Here is a 19,147-nt window from a genome sequence, read left to right on the forward strand (position 1 = left end):
GATAGGGGATCCCCTACCTGCTTCTGAGAGTGGAGTTGAGAAAGATATTCCCAGTTTTTGCGCAGGCAGCTTCCACGCAGACAAGGGTGGTTCAGATCTCTCACATCCCAAGACCCCTCGCATTTGAAGGAGGACACTTCTTCAGAGTCCCTAAATGATCTTCGTCCTTCTTTCCCCTTGTTGGACAGACCTAAGTCGTTCTGGAAAGTATACCGAGATGAGCCTACCATGTCTCGTTCTTTAAACGGCGATGATTTCAGAGTATATCCTGGGTTGCTTGATACAGATTCTGTTTTTCTTCCTGGGGTAGCTTTGAGGTTAATGTATTCTTCCATTCTTCCTCGAGACGAAGAAACTTACTTTAAAGATATCCAACAAAACATGGATTTAGCCGAGCGTCGAATCGTTGAGGTAATGGGCGTATACCTTTCTTCTTCTTAATCAGATTTTTGAAATCAGAAACATGTTTCTTCATACCTTTCCTTATTTTTACAGGGAGCTCATCGTGCTTCTCTTGCTTTTGGGTTCGCGAGATCATGGAAGAAAAAACTCGATGACTGTGTTGCTCGTAATGAGAAAATGGATCAGACCATTAGGGGTCTTAAGAGCAGAACCACAAGCTAGAGAATTATCTTACTCATCAAGAAAAAATAGAACAAACCATTAGAGATCTTCGAGACCATAACAAAAAGCTGCAGTCTGAGTGTGACCGTTTTAAGGAGGATGCTTCCAAATGTTCAGCCATGGTTGATGATAATAAGAAGTTGGGAGAAAAAACTTGCAAACTTCTTAATGACGCCACTTTACTCCAAAACGAGTTGACTGCTGAGCGTGAGACGGTTCACAGGCTAACCGAAGAACTTAAATCGATCCCCACTTCTAGCGTTCAATCATATAGAGAATATTTTGATTGCTACCAAAGGAAATGTGCTATAGGGGTCTCATTTAGCAAGACATGCTTTTATCTGGCTCGCCAGATTCTTGAGGAGGAACATGGGCGTGCGTATCTCGAGTTAGTATTCTCGAAAACTGTGTCAGTTTCTGACTCTCGTCCATGGCAAAGTTTCGACCCTGATGAAGAGGATGTCGCTGCTTCTTTTAATAAAGGCTTCTATGATGATTTGGAGAACCTCAGTGGGCCTTGGACCTTTCATGGGAAGAATGGGATTGCAGGAGATGAAAAAATAGATGTCTTGCAACACTTGGATGAGGAGGATCTTGATGATGATGATGATGCTTCTGCTACCCACCTTCCTTAGAGATAGATTCCCCTTTTATATGTATTCAAGCTTTCTTGCTCCCCAATCACTTGAAATTCAATCCGAATTAAATGTGATTTTGATGGACTTTATTGATATTGCTTTAATAGAAATAACTGCATGCATCATGGTGAATTTTTTTTTGCTTTTTCTACACCAAGTGTCTTAACAGCCTTGATAACTGTGTGCGCCATGGTGAAAGCATTTACGCTTTTTTCTACACCATGCGTCTTAACAGACTTGATAACTGCGTGCACCATGGTGAAAGCGTTTATGCTTTTTTCTACACCAGGCGTCTTAACAGCCTTGATCCACGTGCATTCATGGTCTGTTACACCCATATGTCTTAATGGTTTTGATAACTGCGTGCACCAAGGTGAAAGCATTTAGCTTTTTTCTACACCAAGCGTCTTAACAGCCTTGATAACTGCTTGCACCATGGTGAAAGCGTTTATGCTTTTTTCTACACCATGTGTCTTAACAGCCTTGATAACTGCTTGCACCATGGTGAAAGCGTTTATGCTTTTTCCTACACCATGTGTCTTAACAGCCTTAATCCACGTGCATCCATGGTCTGTTACACCCATATGTCTTAACGGTTTTGATAACTGCGTGCACCAAGGTGAAAGCGTTTAGCTTTTTTCTACACCAATCGTCTTAACAGCCTTGATAACTGCTTACACCATGGTGAAAGCGTTTATGCTTTTTTCTACACCATATGTCTTAACAGCCTTGATCCGCATGCATTCATGGTCTGTTACACCCATATGTCTTAACGGTTTTGATAACTGCGTGCGCCAAGGTTAAAGCGTTTAGCTTTTTTCTACACCAAGCGTCTTAACAACCTTGATAACTCCTTTTACCATGGTGAAAGCGTTTATGCTTTTTTCTACACCATGTGTCTTAACAGCCTTGATAATTGCTTGCACCATGCTGAAAGCGTTTATGCTTTTTTCTACACCATGTGTCTTAACAGCCTTGATCCGCATGCATTCATGTTCTGTTACACCCATATGTCTTAACGGTTTTGATAGAGACAACTGCATACACAATGGTGAAAGCGTTAGCTTTTCCTCTATATTATATATATATATATATACATATATATATATATATAATTCAGGAGTATGTATCATAAATAAGGTAAAATGAGAGGTCAATCGGTGAAGTCCTGAAGGATGGCAGGCTTTCCAATCCGAATGAGGACGAATGTCGAGTTCCTTAAGGACGGTTGACGTTCCTTGATGACGGTTGACATTCCTCGAGGATTGAACATCCTTGATGAAGGTCGAGTTCTTTGAGGGTCGAACCTCCTTGATGATCGAACCTTCTTGATAATCGAACCTTCTTGATGATCGAACCTTTTTGAGGATTGAACTCCTGAAGGAAGGCGGACCTTCTAACCATAATGATGACGAAGGTCGAGTTCTTTGAGGATTGAACCTCCTTGAGGATCGAACCTCCTTGATGATGGAAACTCTTTGAGGATTGAACTCTTGAAGGAAGGCGGACCTTCCAACCAGAATGATGAGGAAGGTCGAGTTCTTTGAGGATTGAACCTCCTTGAGGATCGAACCTCCTTAATGATGGAACCTCCTTGATGATGGAACCTCCTTGAGGATTGAACTCCTGCAGGAAGGCAGACCTTCCAACTAGAATGATGACGAAGGTCGAGTTCTTTGAGGATTGAACCTCCTTGATGATGGTTGAAGGTCCCTTGATGAAGACGAAGGTTCCTCAATAACGGCTGACCTTCCTTTATTCATAATGAGCGTTGTACAATGCAATTGCTTTGAGCTTCAAGTAATTTGCATTCCATGTCTTATGGATCTTAGGCGTTGAACTTCTTTAATGGACGTAGGAGGCTTCATCTCTGAAATGGCTTGGATTTTCTCTGGACTTGCCTCAGTTTTCCTTTCAGTTCTCATGTAACCTAACAAATTTTCTGATTGTATTTCGAAAGTATATTCGTTAGGATTTAGCTTTATAGCGTGATTCTTCAATACATCGAGCACTTTTGTCGAGCTTTTTCGTATATGATTCACCTTTCTTGCTTTTGATGATCCTGTTGTCTACGCAAGTTTCTATGGTATTACCTAACAAAAATTTGAAGACTTTGTTAACCATGATCAGATACATGGCTCTTGCATTTTTAAGCCCACAAGGCATAACTTTGTAGCAGTAGGTTCTTCTTTCAGTGATAAATACAGTTCTCTCTTCATCGGGAGGGTTCATCTTTACTTGATGGTACCCCATGTATGGGTCGAAAAATCTCAACAGCTTATAGCTAGATGTTTCATCCACCATCTTGTTAGTTTGGGTCAACAGATATGAATCTTTCGGACAAGCTTTGTTCAGATCAGTGAAATCTATGCATACTCTCCACTTTCTGTTGGGTTTCTTCACCATCACAATGTTTGCAAGCCAATCAGGGTAATAAACTTCTCGAATAAAGTTTGCCTCAAGCAATTTGTCAACTTCTTCTTCTAAAGCCTTTTGCCTCTCTGGAACTATTCTTCTTTTCTTTTGCTTGATTGGCTTGATTCTTAGATCAACATTCAAGTGGTGGGAAGCTACCCTCAAGCTTATGCCAGGCATAACTGTAGGAACCCAAGCACACATAAGGCATGCTATTATTTCATCCTTGACTTCTTCCACCATTTACTTCCAATATATCTTATTTTTTCTGGATCATCTTCTGTCAGCGGTATTGCTTCAACATCTTCAACTGGTTTTGGCTTTGGTTTATTGTCAGACTCTTTATAAATCGCCATTGTCTCTGTACTTGCACTATGTTTTCCTTTAACAGAAGAAACGTAGCAGTTGCGAGCCTTCTTTTGATCTCCTCTCACTTGCCCTATACTATTCGGTGTTGGAAACTTCATCAGTAAGTATCCTGGTGATATCATGGCTCCCATGCCAATAATTAATGGTCTTCCCAGTATCACATTGTAGGCTAGAGATACAGATTTTACTACCATAAAATTCACCATCCTTATAACATTACAAGGCTCATCGCCTAATGTGATTGGTAATTGGATAGACCCTTCCACTTGGACGGCTTCCCCCGAGAAGCTAAAGAGTGGGGCCGAAACCTTCTTCAATCTATCCAGAGATAGATTCATCTTCTTGAAACAATTCCAATAGAAGAGGTTGACTGAACTCCCACTGTCAATGAGAATTCTTTCCACCGGGAACTTCATTATGGTAGCAGAAACCACCATTGCATCATCATGGGGTATCACTACATTTCCTTGATCTGCCGGGGTAAAGGTTATGGACTCTTCTTCTTGGGCTTTCATCACATTGTTGACTTCATAAGCTTGTCTAGCATAAGCCTTCCTTGATGAAGAGGATTCACCGGCTAAAGTTTCCCCTCCAGAGATAACATTTATGGCTGGGTACGCCGGCTTGTTATCAAGGGCCATGGGTTTATCCTTCTTATCCTCCTTCCCTCTAGCGTATGTTCGACCATCCTTGTCTCTGTTTTCCAAATACCTTTCTTCTTTGGGATGTTGTGGCTTTTCCCTTCTACACATTTCTGCATAGACAAAATTTTCAAGCTTACCTTGTCGTACCAATGACTCTATTTCATTCATCAATTGCCTACATCGATCAGTTGAGTGACCATGAGTCTTGTGGAATCGACAATAAGCATCTGTCAATCTTCCCATCGTCCTATTATCCTTTGGGGGGAATGTAAGGAGCCCGCTTCTTTAAATGGCTGCCAGGATATTAGAACGTGGTTGGAGTATGGGTGTGAAATTCTCATATTTTGACCTTGGTACATGTCTTGCTTCGTTCGTTCTTCCCTTCTTTACATCACCAATCTCGTCCATTTCCTTTCTTTTCCTATCTTGATTTTCCCTCGTTCCTATGTTCTTCATCACATCCTCGAAAAGGATGAATTTATTAGCCCGGCTGAACAAATCTCCCAAGGTTGAGGGTTGATCATAAGAAAGGGATTTCTGGAGATCTCTCGATCTCGTTCCTTGGAGTATTCTTGCCACTGCCATTCCAGCTTGGAGATCCCGAATCTCCAGAGTTGCAACGCGAAACCTCTCTATGTAGTCCTTCAAACTTTCATTTTCATCTTGCTTTATTGTGAGGAGATACGTTGCATCTTTCTTCCTTCTGGTGTTGATGATGAATGCTTTTATGAATTCTCTTCTTAGTTGAACAAAGTTGGAGACAGAGCTTTCCTTTAAGCTATTGAACCATGTGCGGGCATGATCTGATAGAGTGAGTGAGAAAGCTCGACACATTATGGCATCTTTCCATCCATGTAATAGCATTACCGCTTCATAACTCTGTATATGATCGTAGGGATCACCCTTTTCGGAATAAGTGGCGAGTTGAGGCATCTTGAATTTTCGAGGGAGAGGTTTATCCATGATCTCTCCCGAAAAAGGAATTTTCCTTACTGTTTGTGCGTCATTGCTCGGAACTAACTTCTTTTGTTCTAACACCTTTTCAATCATCTTCTTGACGTCTACTGTCTCTTTCGCGTTAAATATGGATTCTTCCCCAACTTTCTCATGTGCCTTTGAATTTTCTTTGTAAGAACTTTCCACAACTTCATGGATCTTTAAGTGGTTTCCCTTGCGCTTCCCTCCTTCACGTGGTTCTGAGATTTCATCACGTGGTAACTCGACCTCAGGACCATTTTCCTTGTTTCGAAACTCTTTGTCCCGCATTTCTTCTTGGACAAAAAGCATTAACTCTTGGAGCTGATTATTATTTTCTTCAAATTTTTTCTTTAACTCTTCATAATCCGCCAAGGGAACGGTAGGTGGATTTGTTCTCGACGGCCCATGTTGGTCTTCCACGTTTTCAACACGTTCTTCTTCGTTGGTTGGATGTGCATCGTGTTCGTCCAGAATTTGGGATGCTTGAGAAGGTGGAACTTGAGATTTCTTGGGAGGCATCTTTTTTTATTATGAAAAGTAGATGATGCAGAATAGATGACTTTTTGATCTTTTCCTACAGACGGCGCCAATTGTTGTAGCCTAAACTAAACAATGAATCTGTAAGATGGGAGATCAATCGTTGAACTTCTGAAGGAAGGCGGTCCTTCCAATCAGGATAATGACAGCCGGTGTTCCCTGAGGATCGAACCTCCTGGATGAAGGTTGAACGTTCCTGGATGAAGGTTGAACGTCTTCGGATGAAGGTTGAACGTCTTTGAATGAAGGTTGAATGTCCCAGGTGAAGGTTGATCTTCCTTGAGGATTGACCCTGTTACAGTGTGGGAAGCGGTCTTCCCACAAATGCTCCGATGCTTAAGTCAGATACAGTCAAATATAGTATTCTTTTCTCTCTCTAAAAGCCAACCTCTTCCTCTTCAGCTTTAAACCTATTTATAGGAATAAGGGAGGAAGTTACCTGTGAGCTATCGGTAAAAGATCGTGCTGAATGTGGGTATACATATCTAGGGTGATAATGGAGTACGTGGGTAGTGGTTATATCACATTTATTTTTACAGATTTTCGTTTCCTATAGTATTACAAATATTGTTTCCCGATTTCCTAATCCTAATTTCTACTCTCGTATCCACAGGTATATCTATTTATCTCTTACCAAAGAGTTATATATATATACATATATATATATATATATATATATATTTATATTGTACAATTTACAAATATACAATTTCAAGGTTACATTAAATGCAATTCTATCCCTAACTAAACTAAGTTATATACAAATTTAACACTAACATTTTTGAAAAAAGAGCCTATTTAATCCTTACGTACATGTAAATTTAACTCTTACTTTTTCTAGTAAGATCAATTTTAGTCCTAATTTTTCTTTTGTTACAAAATAGGATTCTGATTGTTGTCTGTTTACAAAAGTAATGACTTTTAGATGTCCTTAAAAAAAATTACAAGAATTAAATTTATTTAGTACCATATTTATTTTGAAGCTACATTTTTTATTTATTTTTCAAAATCATAAATGATTTCAAAACTAAAAATTTTACGACTTAAAGTTGATAGAATACCATCGATTTTTGAAATTTTCTATTTTCAGATCATCAACCGCTAAATTGGCAGTGTAAATCTAAAAATCATTGCTTTTATAAACCGGTGAAAATCTCTATCCTCTTTTTGTAACAAAAAAAACTACATGTATCAAAAAACACATGCTTATTTTTGGAATTATCCATAAGACTTATTAAATAAGTGGTTGTTCATTCATTTTATAAAATTTACCATCTAAACTTTTTTTTGTCTCATTGTTATTCAACAACTCATGAAGGTTTAATTGTCGACATGCTTCTTTTTTTTTAGGAAGAGGCGATGGCTCGATATGCAAATCCAAACCTACTTCAGATTTTACATAGACTCTTTCTTTGGTATGCGTGTAAACTGAATCAAACCAAAAGGGTCGATTCAATTAATTGATATTATTCAGTTATATTCAATATTTATATTTATTAGACATTCGGTTATTCAGATTTGGTTCAGTTTGCAAACTGAATTGTCCATTGAACACCCTAGCAGAAATATCAAAAAGCTGGATTTAAATAACTAGGAAAAGGAAATAATTGTTTAGGACAAATACAAGGGGTCAGTTGCGTTCATATGGACCCTGATGACCACGTAAATTTGGTCACTCACCGTTAGATCTAGGCAGATTAAAATTATAAGGTGGAGATTCAAAACATCCTAAGGCTTAATTTGTTTGAAAATTGAGCCGAATAAAATTAAACGAAAATCAAATAGTAAAAAAAAAATACAAACCGACCCTAATCAAATTAAATTTCTAAATTTTACGGTGTGCCATAGCCAATAATGTGAAGACACATGTTATTAAATAAATTTAATAACATGTGTCTTCACATTATTGGCTATGGCACACAGTAAAATTTCTCCTTTAATTTGATTAGGGTCAGTTTGTATTTTTTTTTACTATTTGATTTTCGTTTAATTTTATTCGGCTCAATTTTCAAACAAATATAGTTACTCTTCTATACATTTACTTGGCCTAATATATACCTAACCCCTTGTCTAGTTGCGTTCACATGGACTCTGATGACCACGTTGTTAGACAAGGTGCCGACGGCCTCGCCCGGTTGGACCGGGGGGTGGACACCTCATGGCGACGTAAGCGGTGATTGGCGCCGAAAGCAACCCATCATGGAATCAAGCTGCTCGGTAGGACCGGAGCCTGGAGTATGGAAGAGTCGCCACCCACGAATGGGAAATGAACACCGATCCCTTGCGGGAGACCGGTGAGGGTTCGGAAAACTTAGGTACGAGCCGAGAAGGCTAGCTCCTTTCCAGAGAAAGGCTATTAGGCACCTCGACATCGCTCGGTTATGAACCACCGGCCTCCTACTCAGCGTGTTAGGCGATAACGGACTAATCGCATATTTCTTTAAGTTTAAAATTCATTTGAAACCTTTTCTTTCTCGCTTTGAAAACCGTTTTGAGCATATATTATTGAAAGCCATTTTAGTAAAGAATCACCCATTTTGCATGAATTAATATATAGGAGAGAGAGGGAGATAGAAGGAATAATTGATTTATTTACAACGTGAGTTTATTTACATGGTTCGTACTTTAATCATCATTGGAACGATTTGGTACGTTTCAAAACCCCGTTAATGATGTTCACTCGAATCGCCATTCGAACGACTCGAGCGTTTGAAAACATTGAGCAAACAGTTTTAATCCAAAAACGTGGTTAGGCATACAAGTCCATTTATTTTGTACAAAACCGTTTAATTAGGAAAACGATTCAAAACTTCATTATTTACAGGGAAAAAATAATTTTAATTACAATGTTCGCTTAATCCGTCGTTGGAATGAATTAAGGTTTTAAAACGTGATGTTTTAGGAAATGGTTTAAAGTGATAAGACAGCCTTTTATTTACATGAGGAACTTCTAGAAAACTTAAGTTTAAATAAGCAAATTAAAATCTCTTTTTGTGGTTTATTTTCCCTTTTTTTACTCAATTTACTCCTCACTTAAACATGGTCACAATAATGAACAAGTTAAACCAAAATTCACCAAGTAAAACCCATTTAAAATATATACCTATAAATGTCAAAAGAATAAGAAAAAGAATATATACATTTTTTAACTAAAAATAATGATATATCTATAGATTTAAAGAAACAAATAAAAGGTAATATATTACATTATTAAATATATGTATGATAATGAAAATAGGAAATACTAAGTATAATACCTTCTTTATCCTAATTAAAGCTATGTAAAAATAATAGGCAAAACTCCAAAATAAGAGAATATCATTTATCCCCAAAATGGTTTCACCTAATAATAACTAATATAATCCCAATAACCCAAAAACTATATGTATATACAAATATAATGCTTTACAAAACCAAATCAAAATGAATTAAGTCCAAATACGAAATATATAGCTACATAATACGTAATTAATAGTTATAGGACTCAAAAATAATTTTTATAAATATATTACATAATTAAATACACATATATACAAGTATAAATATCAAAAAGTTGAGAAAAGAGGGTTAAAAGGGTAATTTTCGGATTCCAGCAGATTACCGATGGAAAATCCGTCGCTAATCTGCCGTTAGTGACAGAAAAAGTAGAATATCAACAGCAGTCCCTATACTTTCCAGATTTATTCAAACACTTTAAATTAGATCTATTCTATCGTTTTGGACCTCTGAACTACCCAAATAGGATCATAGTCTATAACGGAGACTCCTAAAACGATGTTTTATTTTTAAAACGTTAATTAGAAAGGCTTTTCTAAAATCTACATATATACAACGTCGAAATTCCCGAACTACCCTCAAACGGGATCACGGTTTGTATTGGGATGTTAAAACGAGGTTTTTTTATTTTAAAACCAAAACAAACGTTTATTTAATACGAGACGAGAATTAAATAAATACGGAAAAGTAAATAAACATGATAAATAAATAAATAAATAAAAACTAAAAATAAAAATAAATGAACAAAATAAATAAAATAATTAAAATAAATGACATGAGTCTAGTCCTCGGATCATACCTCAAGATCGGTATTGACAGCTGAAGTCGGTTGATTCCACGAATCGTAATTTTTCGGTGTTTTGGTAAAATATTTAACTTTTAGGAAATTTGGATTTTTTAGGAAAAAAAAATATTTTCTCCAAAAAAAATTCACTTTCTCTCTCTAAAAATGTCTAGAGTGAGAAGCTCTCCAAAAATCCCCCCTTCAATGCATGGGGATCCGTGCCTTTTATAGGCACGGATCCCAAAATATTTTGGGCGTGGCCCGACGGGCGTCGGGCTATGCCCAAAAAATTTTGGGCTACGCCCAACTTGGTTGGGCGAACGCCCAACTTCTGTTGGGCGCGCGCGAACAGCTGCCGCGGGGCGTGCGCCCTGCGCTGCTGGGCGCGTGTCCAACTTCCGTCGGACGCGCGCCGGCTACCGCTAGGCGCTCGCCCAACGTCGCTGAGCACTCGCGAGCCGTACGCTTGACGACCGCAACCCCTACGGACCCCCTCGTGATTTTTATTTTTATTTATTTATTTATTTTTTGCTTTAAATTATCGAAACCAACCGCTTCAACCGTCTTGTTATGGGTTTTCGTCACAGGTCCTCCGACTCGGTGTCTACAGTTGCCCCTACTTTTCTATTTTGACAGTGATGTGTGTGTTTTGAAAACGTTTTTCGCTAACGCAGCACATGCAATGGAAATATATTAAAGTAAAAGACACATATAGAGTAGGAGGAAGAACACCTGATCTCCACGCCGCACGCTCCGGCCTTGTCTTTAATCTTTACTTTGGCTGTCCCATCCTTGCCTTTGAATCGGCTGCCGGTGGGCGCTCCTTCTGGAGACCCTAGTCTCTAAACCGACCGCAGGTAAAATGGCTCTTTCTAACAACCCTGGTCTATAAATCGACCGTAGGAAAAAATTGCTCAAAAGCAACCTCGGTCATCGACCGTAGGTAAGATGGCTCAACAGCAACTCCAGTCATCAACCGTAGGTAAGATGGCTCAAAAGCAACCCCGGGCATCGACCGTAGGTACGATGGCTCAAAAGCAACCTCGGTCATCGACTGTAGGTAAGATGGCTCAAAAGCAACCTCGGTCATCGACCGTAGGTAAGATGGCTCAAAAGCAACCTCGGTCATCGACCGTAGCTAAGATGGCTCGAAAGCAACCTCGGTCATCGACCGTAGGTAAGATGGCTCAAAAGCAACCTCGGTCATCGACCGTAGATAAGATGGCTCAAAAGCAACCTCGGTCATCGACCGTAGGTAAGGTGGCTCAATAGCAACCTCGGTCATCGACCGTAGGTAAGATGGCTCAAAAGCGACCTCGGTCATCGACCGTAGGTAAGATGGCTCAAAAGCGACCTCGGTCATCGACCGTAGGTAAGATGGCTCAATAGCAACCTCGATCATCGACCGTAGGTAAGATGGCTCAATAGCAACCTCGGTCATCGACCGTAGGTAAGATGGCTCAATAGCAACCTCGGTCATCGACCGTAGGTAAGATGGCTGAAAAGCAACCTCGGTCATCGACCGTAGGTAAGATGGCTCAATAGCAAAAAAGGCTCTCTCTAGCAATTCTGAACTTTAAAACACTGTCGTCTGTATTTTACTAGAGCTATCTCTCGGGTATTTGAGTTGTCGTCTGGAGTCGTCTCCCGTCAGTTGCTACTGCTTGGCATGAATCATAGGTTGAAATGGACTGCAGATTGGAGATTGGTGCGCTATCCTGTAACCTAGATTTTCTACATAGAGCGAGCGAATCATGCCCTTTGTGAGGATATTTGTTATTCTTAATGATGAGGTGTAGTGATGCCTATAGAGGGGTGGATGTAGTCTACTCTCTGGATGCGTGTAGCCAGCTATGTGTGTTTGTACGTGCGTGACTGTGCGCGTGTTTGAATGTATATGAGTGTGGCCTATGCCTTTTAATTCGTGCGGATGTATGGACATGTGAGTATGCAAACTATGTATGTGCGAATGAGATGGTCGGATGGATTCCCTTTTCATAGGCTTGAAGATTTTGGTAGTTTCAGATCGAGAGATGATGTTTCCGACCGTCCCCAAAGTGTGCAAGGATGAGGGAGAGGATAAATTTGAAACCCAAGGTTGTAAGGATGGGGATTTGGTTTTGATCAGCTTGTGTCAAGGGGCTCTCGCCTTTAACCAGAGTTTTATGTATTCAATTTTTTTCCCTAATTTTTGCCTGAGCCGCCCTTTTCGGGTTTTCAACTCAACGGGATCTCTCTGATATTCTCTATCTCTCCTTTTGCACGAACTGCCCCTAGGGGTTTTCAATTCATCTTTTCTATATCTCACCGATTTTCTCTATCTCTCCTTTTGCTTGGACCGCCTCTTTTCAGGTTTTCAATCCAACCTTTTTGTTTAATTTTTTTCCTTCTTTTTTTCTTTCTTGATTGTAAATGATACCAGATAGCACAGAGGGTTCATTTCTACGGGCCACTTCTATGCTGAGCATTTGACGATGAGTCCATGCCCAATGCCTTCGTTAATGGGGAAGCTTCCGGAGTGAGATGGACGTTGATCTGATTGCAGGGCCGTGCCCCCGATTGAAGTTAACGTCTTGGTGTAGGTTAGAAGTTGATGCGGGCGCATGCCCCTGCCAACTGGAGGTGAGATTTCATGTGCACTAAGCTAGGGATACTGCCGTTCGGGAGTAGTTATGGAGGAGAGACGCTTCGGTCGAAGTTTGACTCTTGAGAGGACGACAGAGGAGCAGAGGAACAAAACTTCATGGAGCATGAGAGAGAAGAATAGTCTTTTTTTTTTAGTTTTTTTTTATAGATTTTGGATCGGTTCATGGGTGTCGAGGCGACTTTAGTTGAGATGGGGTGTCTATTGATGCGGATGTTTTCATTGCAAATGCAACCGTCTAGCTTAAATAAAGCACTTGGCAAAGATACATTAAATTGTTATAATGCTATTATTAACCACTGTCACCAAAGCATGTCCTTGCGGGTTTTCACATTTCAGTTGTTTTAACTCTCTCCTTTTATCCTCGGAATTTTCAAATAAGCGCCCCATGGGGTTTTCACTTATTGGGGTGTCCCTTATTGTTGCATAGGTCGTCCTTTGCGGATTTTCAACCTATCGGGATTTTCTTTCTTTCTTCTTCTTTTTTTTAATTTTCATGAGAAGGATTCCTCGGTTCCCTCGAGATTGATTAAAGTTCTAAACTTTGTCGCCGCCTTCGGCTTCATTTGACTACGTATTTGATCTTTCCTCGTTAAAGTGAGCTTTTCTCGTACATTTGATTACACATTTGTTGGACAATATCAACCGCTCTTGCCACCTTGACGTCTCTTGGCTGATCACGTCAGCTTTTGATTTATTTTCTTTTACTTCCGATTGACTTGACTTTGCCCCTGGGCCTTTTTAGCATCATTTTTTTTCTCTTTTTTTTGTTTTTACTTTGAGTCATCATAGATCTAAACCTTTTCGTTGATCCTGGAACGGGGTCCTTTATCGTTGATAGGTTAGTTTCCCCCGCCTCATTCTGAATGGTGCACTCATGTACTTGCGTCCCCTTTGGGGGAGAAATTTTTATCAGTGCCTCAACGCTAGTATAGTTCTGAGGGCTTGTTGCTTGCTCCTTCTTTCCTTTTCTTTTTCTCTCTTTTCCGACTTTGTTGATTGTCGCTCAATCTTCTTTTTGGCGCAAGCCGGTGAGAACCCCTCGTTTGATGGGTCTATGCCCGACTTATCATTGTAGAGCCAGGGAATCGCTTCTCATGATTGATTTTTTTTACTCTCTTAATTTTCTCTCTTCAGTGGTTAAGTACTGAGCAATAAGTATATTCTAGAGCTTACGTCCATGCAAGGATAGAAGCAGGAATATCTCAATTGAGCGAATATCAAATGTAAGTACGTATATTTGGGATAAAATTTGCGGAAACGAAATTTCATTGAATTCAAAAGGAGGTTAATAACATCTTGTGGGATAGAAGATAAAATAAAATACAAGGATAAAGACTACAAGTGCAATCTCCTCTCTCATGCTACTTCAGGAAGCTTCAGGTTCTTCCGCTTCATACGTGCCCTCAATCTCGAGAACTTCTTCTTTAGCTCATCCAAATCCATTGTAGACTTCACCGTTCAAGGAACAAGTCGAAGACCTCATCTGATGAGAAGGATTTGGATCACTTATCTTTCCAGCTTCGATGAGATCTTGAATTTCATGCTTTAACCTCATGCAAGTACTTATTTCGTGACCATATTTCTGGTGGAAGTGGCAATAGCCCCTGCGTTTGACTAGCTTAGTGGTTGGACCTCCCATGGCTGGTAGAGGATGAAGTATGTCCTGCATTCGTAGACCTTCCAATACTTCAAATAAAGGTTGAGTGAAAGTGGAGAACTCCCTTCCCTCCCCTCTATACTGAGTGGGTGATGGAGGGCGAACAACTCTGGAAATATCATGTCCCCGATGGTGTGGAGCATGGTGTGAGGCTACCCTTAGCGGAGTGAATGTTTGTGGGGTAGATTGTGATGCAAACTGGAACATAGGTTTCTCTACCACAGCTTTCGGGATTTCTGCAACCAGTGACTCACTCAGGACCTCCCGGACCAACCTTTTCAGCTCTATCTTGAATTCATCTAAAGCAAGAACATCGGGAAGAACTCGCTCGATTTCTGCTCTGAGATTGAAATCTCCCATCGTCCCCTAGGAGCTTTCAACCCCATCATTCTTAGCAACCTTCGGATCATTAAGAGCATGTTTGAACTCATCAGAAAAGATGTATTTGGCTAAATCCCCTTGCACACGGCTCTCAAGATTGTGGTTTGAATTGCTGGATTGGGCCATGAGTTGGGTTTCTAGTAAGGAAAGAGAAAGGATGGGTGAGTGGAGCTTTTTAGGCATTATGAATTTTTGATGATGCGATGCACGTGTGATGCGAATGCCAGAGCTATCTACTTATGCCTCCTATCGATGATGTATGATTTATGCATGATTCGTGGCATGCGCTTTATTTCTTACAACACGATTTTGAATAGAGCTAAACCCCCCTTTTTACTAGAGCTGTCGGCAGCGCTTCGATCGTCTGTGCTAACTTACCTGTTTGGAAGTGCGAATGCCCGAAACCATTTCAACTGTTATACACACATTAGTATGAACCCTACGAGTTTACTACGCAATGCTTTACAAGATGTACAATGTTGAATGACGCCCGACACGACTGACGCTTGTGAGATTGAGACGACCCTCATGATAAGTAAAATTCCCTAGGACGCTAGGTAGATGAGAGTGTACCCCGATGATATCCATGACGTGTAGATAAATTCGAGGGGTAGCGACATGAGTGGGGGGAATGACACACTTGGTACATCGACACGACTCACGACCTAAGAAAAACAACATAAGCGACTATACATGAGGTGTATACGAGGGATTGTCATCATCGGTTGTAATAACGTACTTCGAAGATACGGGGCGTTACACGGGCTGATGTGATGCTCATGGTACGTCCGAGACTTAAACAGACCATAATGGAGACGTGCGGGGCATGCGTCCATAGTTTACTTGGTGTCGGTATTGATAGCAGGGAATCGCCTTTCTGGGAAACACAAGCTTCCTAAAATAGGCCGACATAGAGGGTGTGTCCTAAACTAGAAGCAAGCGGGACGTGACCACCACCTAGGGGGCGTGGGTCAATGGTTAGTTTAAACCCAAGACACAAATACGTGGACTTACCAACAGAACCTTAGTGTGCTATGCAGAAAGTGGTGACACACGGGGTGTGCCCTGAACATGTTAAGGCATAAGAGAGACACGAGCGACATACATGATGTGCGCCAATTGCCATCTCGGAAAGCAACTATTACAATGATGGGTATCATTTGACGGGATAATGAACACGGCATACCCGATACTCGAGGTCCGAATAGGATGCATACGTCAACATACGAGGTATGTGCCAGTTATTAACTCCTACTTGGCTTACTAATATCTCAGCAGAGTGATTTGAAACCTGGTGCCCTTAGGAAATACGGTGACGTACATAGTGTGCTTTAGAGGTAGCCAAAAGGCGTGATGGGAGTCACACTCGATGTGCCCCCATGGTTGACTTATACACAACTTACAAACAGTGTGATGGTCTGATTTTGGGATTTCGACCGTCGCGGGGGAAATCCGACATGCTAGGTACGAGACACAAATAGGGTACACATACGACACACGTGTTATCTGACCAACTTTGGGCATAGATGACGCACAGAGATGACTCAAGAGGTACCTCCTACAACATTGGAGGTGTCAGCTAGACACGATACCGACACGCAGGGTGCAGTCTAAGGATTAGCTCAAGCTAGAGACACAAATACCTCGATGAATTTACGGAAATTGGTGCATCTGGTAGAATGAGAGGTACCTTAATCCGATCGAGGTACCAACGAGACGGAAACAACGACTTACCTGGTATGTGTCAAAGGTCAATTTGTTTCATAGCACAAACTTGACGATAATATATTTTATGAGAACCCCTAACGATCTTATGTGGATATTTATGACGTATTTGGTCCATCACCGATATTTGAGATACCAACAAAGACACACAGGGTAGACGTCGATAGTTTGACTGGAACCTATCACTATGAACAATTCGAGGAGCAATGAAGGCGCAAACCATGACCTTCGAGGTAAGTGCCAAATGTTGGACTTAGACGCGATACGAACAACTCGATACTACTAATACGAGCGAGACCCAAATAGCGACATATAGGGTATATGCCTCAGACTCGTAAATAAGAAAATTCGAAGTTTGGGGCGCACGGACAATGGTAGTAGTGATGTAGGGGGAGAGTGTCGAGGATTGGACACTATAAATGAACCGTTGTTTGAGGCGTACTCAAGACATGAGTGACGACTTACGGGGCGTACATCGAAAGTTTGATAGGAGCCTCACGATATGAACGACTCAGTGTGTCAAGGTGTGAGTGAGACGCCTAAGACGGCCTATAGGGTACGTGCCTAATGGAATGACTTGGACTCAACGACATGAATCATTCTGTATAACAGGTACGTGATGACATACGGAACGCGTGTCAAAGGTCGGTCTAGAATTGGATAGCCTAATGACCTACTCGTGGACTACGAATATTGCCGATGACAAGGCGACATGCGGGGGCACGTTTTGACCAGGCCCAACGTATGACTAAAGCACAAGCGGTGACATACGGGATATGCACCGAAAGCTGATACGTGCTCGAAGCACCAGTATCACATGTTTGGAATACTGACGTGTTACGGTATATGGTGACACACCTGGTATGTCTCATATCGATTTGGCCGTTTTGAAGATGCGACGGGGTGTCTCAAGAAGGCCAAGGATGCACGGGTTACCTTAGTACAACGAAGTGTCGATATACAAGATACGGTCGAGAGTACCAATAGGGCACGAGGATAACCTACCAATTAGGAGGTTAGTACAATGACACATGGATTTATTAGATGTGACGCGGTGACATAGGAGGTGCTGACTAAAGTGCGGATATGACGAGATGACTACGTATGAAACATGCGTCGGAGGGTCAATTTGATCTAGGGTCCGGACAGTGGGATGATGTAAACACGAGGGGGCACCAGGACGACCCACGTGGCACACCCAAAGGTAGAAATGGGAGGTGTGGTCAACACACGAGTTAAGGGTTCATTTCGAAGCTCAAGGTATTGCCCACAACTCTGAAATATGGAGGTGCTATGTATAGACTACATCCCCCAGATGCGAATGACGACAGGTAAGCGAGATTCGTGTGAAATAGTCGGCTCGACCCTAAGGTGCCGATCGTACCACCATGCAACTTTGGAGTATAGGTGTACGGCGCGCTGACATGCGGGGCATGTCTTAGCGTACGAAGGTCATGATGACAACTTACGAGATAAGAGGCATGGATGATATAATGACGTAATTCAGAATCACATGGGCATTGTGTATAGCATGGCGACATACGTGGGTATGTCTGGAGACATGAAAGGGAGGTGACGACGACCCGGGAGATCATGGTTCCATTTGAGTCCAAGGTAGAGATGTTTTGGCTAAGGCGTAGCGACATACATGGTATATCTTGAGGCATAAGTAGGACGTGTATGAGACATATGACGAATGGTTAATTCGAGCCTCGGGGGAACCGATGCCGTGACAATGTTTCCTTTTTTTTTTGAACTATCGATAAATGGTCAGCGACGCGGCGACACACATAGTATGTCTCGAGTCGACCATGCGGAAAGTGAATGGAATTTGCCCCACAATGTGAATGTTATGACAAACGAGGTATGATCACTGAGCAGTTTGGATCCGACAAGGATGCATATCTAACGAACAGTATTCCTAACCATGATAGAGGGAGGCGGAGTACGTCGTGACACATAGGACATGTCTCATACACGGTGGCAAAGACGCATGTGACACGTCACGATGCATGGGGTGTACCCCCTAATGATATAAACAGGACGATAAAGATGTGCGCGGTGTATCCCACACAAAGTATAACACAATGAAGACATAGGGAATACCTCAAGGTCTAAAGGTGAGTGGACTAACATGTGAGACACATCATAACATGCGGGGTAGACCTTTTGACGGGCATGCGAGCCATGGTAAAGACCGTGAGACACATTGTGATATACGAGGTATGTCTTCTGTTAGGCACCTAACAAGGCGAGAACTCAGGTCATGATATACACGGTATGGCTCTAGACTAGTGTATCCGATATGGAAGACACATATGCGACCTATCACGATGTACGACCTTGACAAGACTCGGATGCACGTGATGCCTGGCAGCGTATCGAGTATACTTCCTGACTAGTATATATCTGATGTGATGGAGATGCACGAGACACTTCACGATATGGACGGCGGGACGAGGCAATGACGTA

This window comes from Euphorbia lathyris, chromosome 1 (assembly GCF_963576675.1).
Source record: "Euphorbia lathyris chromosome 1, ddEupLath1.1, whole genome shotgun sequence".
NCBI lineage: Eukaryota > Viridiplantae > Streptophyta > Magnoliopsida > Malpighiales > Euphorbiaceae > Euphorbia > Euphorbia lathyris.